This window comes from Hevea brasiliensis, chromosome 12 (genome assembly GCF_030052815.1).
Source record: "Hevea brasiliensis isolate MT/VB/25A 57/8 chromosome 12, ASM3005281v1, whole genome shotgun sequence".
NCBI lineage: Eukaryota > Viridiplantae > Streptophyta > Magnoliopsida > Malpighiales > Euphorbiaceae > Hevea > Hevea brasiliensis.
Window position 1 is genome coordinate 8,576,672 of NC_079504.1, and position 6,058 is coordinate 8,582,729.

The following is a 6,058-nucleotide window of genomic DNA, read 5'->3' on the forward strand; positions in this document are numbered from 1 at the left end:
TGCGAAACTGCTGGCCCCTTATTGCTCCAAAATTAATCTGCACGTTATTTGGGCACGGTATACCAGCAGCTTCTCATTCATATTTTATAATTGCTCATCGATGCTTGTCCACATGTGGTGTGAGTCCGCCAGGTATATTGTGGGTGAAACACACATGGTCATGTTGCTAGTGTTGCATGCATGTAAATTATCCTCATCACATCAAGTTTCAGATCGGCAATGCCATCATTATTTTTCATAGCTAGTGTTTTGGGTGCACAGAAACTCATTGCTACATTGAAATTATTACAACAACAATAGTGCAGGCAACAATAGCCCACACCAACATTCTCCTCAGATTACTCCCCCTCCAAACTAGGCTTATGGTAAGTGTTTTTCCTTTATATTCACAATTCTAATCAACTTGAATTCAATGGTATTGAAATCAATCAAAAAAAAAATTAAAATTTTCGAATTTTTTTTCTCTCTCTAACTCAACACACTCAATCATTAGACTTAACAAAATAATTGCTGTGAATGTGATTTTACAAGCTCTCAAGTCTCAACCACCACATTCACCCATGTTTGGCTAATATTAATTAAGAATTTATTAGTCCTAATTGCTTCCTAACTCTTTGGGCTGAATGATATTAACTGTACTGTTATTTAGTTCAAATAAGTACGAATCCTCAGTAGGCATTAACTAAATGACTTGAAGAACAAAATAAGCCATATATATGGCTTATTAATTAAATGGCTTCCAGTCCAGTAGCTTAACAACATCAAAGCATGTGTAGAAGTAAGTTTACCAATTTGCTGTTCCAATAATCTAATTGCTCTACAATGTTCTTTGCTTATCATGTCATCAATGATATTTACAGAGGAAAATTTAATTGTGACTGGAAGAGAATACCTACCCATATAGTTTATGTGTTAAGAGTTTAAATTTTTTGATTTTAAATTAGTTTCTTTCATAAGGGGAAAAAATTAGGGAAATTTGAGATCAATTTTTAGTCCGATCAGAAAACAAATTTATGTTATTATATGGTTCATGTGATGAATTTTGTAGGAATGATTGGAGCATGTATTCTTTATTTTATTATTCTTATTTTTAATAATAGGAAATTGAAATAAATAGTGATTTCAACTTATATATGCTACATAAATAATATGTTTTCTATCGCTAATTAAATCAAAAGATTAGACTTGATTTATTTATTTATTAATTTCATAAATGATTAGATTGATTTTTTTTTTCTATCATCATCGAATATTATATACAAATATTATATTTTACATGCTATTAATTATTATATAGAAATAAAAGAATAATATAAAATAATAAATCATATATATAATCTTGGTAAAATTATAATAGAGTATAGCAATTTAAAGCATTGTTTGTTTTTTTTTTTAAATTGTGTACCCAAATATATATATAAGACTAACACAGTAATTTTTTTTTAAATTTAGAACCACAGATTTGTGTTTAAAGAAATCCATAATTTTATAAACTATCATTTTAAAAATTTTTATTTCTATCAAACAAAAAAAATAAAAATTTAAAAATTACGGAAAATCTTACTTTATTACTTTACTCATATCCTCTAAACAGAATATAAAATTAAAAAAAAAAAAAAACTACTTTACAATAACAATAATAAAACCATATTTTATTTGAATAATAAATTATAATGAGAATATTTAACTTAAAAAAAAAACTAGTGATTAGTCAATTCTCCTATTATTTTATCAAATTTGTTTTTTCACTTATCAGTAATTTTGGCAGTGCTACCATTTGAGAATTGAGAGGCAGTAATTGCTAGCCAATTTTGGTAACACAAGCTTAATTTTAAGTTGGTCCATTCGTTTACCAAAAGGCAAACTAAATCGATAGTTGGGTTTGGCCCATACAATAAGTGCTCACCACACCCAACAACCAACTGTGGCCCAATTCAATAGGCCCGACCGAAGATTAAGCCCTTCCGTGACTGCTCTCATTTTGCTTACATTATATATATATTTGAGATCTCGTTTTTTTATATCACGGGGTGGTGGCGCAGTTGGCTAGCGCGTAGGTCTCATAGCTTCTGAGTAATCCTGAGGTCGAGAGTTCGAGCCTCTCTCACCCCAAAAAATATTTTTGTACTCGGCTCTGTTTGAGTGTTTCTTTTCTTGCTTGGATCATCCTCTTATCAATTGTGTCGGCGTTTGGTCTAATTCCTCGAAACTTCTAAAGAAACATGTGATCAATGCTTGGTCATTGTTTTTATTGCTCTTTCAACCAATAACGTGATTCATTTCCTTGGCAATTAGCATATTATGGGCTTATATCCAATGCATGAAGCATTTTACATTTACAAAATTTTAAAGAGGATTGATGTCCCCATAAATCCCCAAGAGATGGATTGTTATCTAGTTAATTTCCTTCCACACTTTAATTTGATATGAACTGGAACACACATCCAACTCCAAGAAGACAAAGGACCTCATCTCATATACATTATTGATTATCCTTGATTGTCAAGGTAAGCTTTCATTTCCATCAATTTGGGGGTCCATTGACACGACTTGACTTATGATATATGTAGTGGTTATTTGCTTTATTAGATGCCTTCCTGTTTGTTTTTGGACGTACAGTGGTCATTGTTTTAATTATAATTTTGATGAGAATGACTACCATGTGAGACACAGCTTACCAAATGTATTACTGAGGACTCCATTAGGACCTGAAGTTTTGTGACCCACCATTTCCCCCACAAGAGGTATAATGCATTTATCCACTGAAATGTGAGCTCATTACAAGCCCAACAAGCAAATATATACAGCAGAAGACTGTACAGAGCAAAAATATTCTCTGATTGTGGTATAAATTACAGTATCCTAATAAAAGTCCCAATTACTTCCTTCTGAGATGATAACAACACCAAAAACTTACCTCTTAGACACTCTGAAATTGCAGGATATGGGTTTTACATCAAATGTAAAGGCGGGTGTAATGACGAGTCAATTGCATAAATTAAGTAGGTTGAATGAAATTTCAAAATTTAACGAGTTATGATGATTTGATTGTTAACGTTTAAATGAGTTAAGTTCCCAAATAACGTAAAAAATTGATTTATTTAGTTGGTACTAAGTATTTACTGGAAAGTAAAAATCCATTTTTTTCTACTTCACATTAAGTAAGTACTCTAAGCTATTTTACTTCCTAAGAAACAGGTTTTCAAAAGTGGTTCATTTGAACCAAACAAGGCCTTAATTTGAGGATTGCAGAGGAGATGAAAGAAATGAGGACTCCATCTTTGGCCAAATGATATCCAAGCAGAAATGATATGAATCTGCATTCCATTATTCCCACACTTCCATTTATGATATAATGGCATGGGCACCCTTCCTTCTACAAGGATCAATCGCTGCCACCATCCTTGCAACCTTCGTGCACATTGAACTTGGCTAGTTTAGATGTTCCAGAGATTTGCAGTTCAATGGGATCATTTGGAAGGAAAATTATGCGACCTCTAGAGTCTGGAGTGCTGCAATGCTGAATCAGAATAGGTGTTTCCCCAAAAACTTACAATAACTCATGAAACCAAGCTACTTGATTAATTTGTTGAGTGGCACTCCATGAAATAGATGATGGATTTTAAGGGACTTAAGCAACCAAGTGGTGTGGAGAGGTCACATGCATAATCTATGATTGTTACCATTTGGAAATGAATAAGATGTAGGCGTGGGCTAATAAATCACCGAATTAGGATAAGGCAAGTACCCACATTTAAGCACGCCACATGGATTGTGGGATCCTGAGGCACCATTATTGTTTGTGAGGCCATGTAAACAAAGACAATGGCTTCTTGGTTTGTCATTAGAACATGGGTCTAATGCTGTTCTTCCACTCGTTGATCCAAAATTTAATTAATTAAAAAAAAAAAAAGATGAATTCCCCAAAAGCTTTTTGGTGGGGTTGATTCCTTTAATCATGCAATCATGGGGAAGCAGACATTTGATTTTTATGAACACCGCTAGGGCATTAATTCGTGGAGATGGGCCACTTTAATCAATGGTATGGTATGAAATTGTCATTAGCATCATTTGTTGAGGTTAATTGGGTTGTTCTCTTTCATTATGCTATTGGGTGATTTCGATTTTCCATTTTGTTGGCAGGTTCCAATACAACCTTAAAAATAACGTAATTATATGATGATTTTTTTATATCATTTTAAAAAATTAATATATGAAAATGATGCATCTTTCTGCAAGGTAGTTGAATAAAGTTAAAAAAAGAAAAAGAAAAAGAAAAGCAATCGCATGATTTTGTGATTTGGTCTCGTAAGGAAGGTCTGCAAATGAACCAGCCCATTCCTAAGCGAGCGGTTTGTGGCGATTTGTGTGGGCAACTTTCGGTAGGCAACACCTGGACCGCTCTCATCTACTTCTGTGATGTTCTTATCTTTGTGTAACTCATTTTATGAGTTTTTTATTTTATTTTTTTGGTTCTTTTTTTGTTCTTAATAAGTCAAGTGAGCTGTCCCCGCTAGTCTAAATAGACTTGTTAGAATCATGGGTCGGGCCGAAATTTTTGAATTTTGACTCGTGTGTGATTTTAAATTATATAATAAAAAAATATATTATAATTAAAAACTTTAAATTAGAAAACATATAAAAATTTTAATATAATATTTAAATTTTATTATACATAAACTTAAATTTCACAATAAATTAAATGTTAACAGTGCTTTGTTGTAAATTGACTAAAAAAATTTAAAAAATCAATTACATATCTAATTCGTGACCAAATCAAATTCTTATAATTTTCAATTTTTTGGTGCACTGTCAATTTGAATAAATTAAGAATACCCCATTTATCATCACTAGAAAAGAAACCCAGTAATTTATGAATTTAAATTGCAAAATGCAATTAAAAAAAAATACATAAATTTCATTTAAAAAAGGTGAACCCCTCATCACTCGCCATTAATAACAACAACTTATGAATTGTTCAAATGGGCCACTGTGGTTGTGGGTGTAGCAGATTATTTCGCCGACAACGATGGTGGGTGCTTTTAAGCGATAATCATGGCGATTATTAATTAAACTATGTTAATTTTTGTTTTTTTTCAATCTTTTCTCAGGTAGGTTTGGGTTAAATCCAAGGCTACTTAGGTCAAATAATTAGTTGATTTGCAATGCTTAGGTGGACACGTACCCACCTCACATGAGGCGTTTTTCTTTCGACCTCTGACCTACGTATATGTAGAAATTTATTTTCAACTTGTTTGATTTTTATTGTTAATTACCATTGATTGTGATTAAAAAACAGTTAATTAAGTCAAACAAGATCCAAAAGGATTATGCAATTTTGGAACGTGAACTTGATTTCCATGTGGGCGTAGATTAATTATATATTCAGTTAATAGCTCATATAACTAAATATTTTATATAATAATTAATTGGGGGGTTAAAAAAATATTTATTTAAAATAAAACAAGTAATGCATAGCTAATAAAGTGAGTGAAAAATGATGGCTATTGGAACAAATTGAAGAAATGAAAAAGAGAATTATATAGAGCAGCGGTGGAACCCCAGAATGGCAGCTTTTACGAGTACACTCCGGATCATGCAAATGGAATTCAATTCTAAATGCACACGCTAACATACGAACTGTTTAGTACGGAGATAAACAAACTATAGTTTATTTATGTACATAGTCTGATGCGTGGGACCGTTTTTGGAAGAGGAGATTGGGAAGATTGTAGTGGGTCAGTAAGTATATAGTCACTGTAATCATGTGAAATTATCACAAAATGGAATCCTATCAAAATTTAGGAAGTGGGTTTTAATTTGTTTATTTTATTTTATTTATCGATTAAGAGTTTTTAATCATAAACCACAGTTAAGAAGATTATTATTGACTTGGAATTGGGACTCAGTTAAATTCTGAAAACTAAGCTAGATGATGGACTCTGGATGGAAGATAAATTAATTAATTACTGACTTGTATATTATTGTGTTGACTTAGGATTTTAGAACCTTGTTCTGAGAGCAATTGCAGTCGTAGACAGGTTATTGACAAGAACAA

At 31.9% G+C, this 6,058-nt stretch overlaps 1 non-coding gene across 1 annotated transcript; it reads left to right on the plus strand.

Annotated features, from left to right (window-relative positions):
* The first annotated feature begins 2,027 nt into the window (after positions 1-2,027).
* Positions 2,028-2,112, plus strand: TRNAM-CAU (transfer RNA methionine (anticodon CAU)). Its single transcript is given in 2 exon segments — positions 2,028-2,065; positions 2,077-2,112. It is a non-coding gene; the product is annotated as a tRNA-Met (tRNA).
* The last annotated feature ends 3,946 nt before the right edge of the window (positions 2,113-6,058 follow it).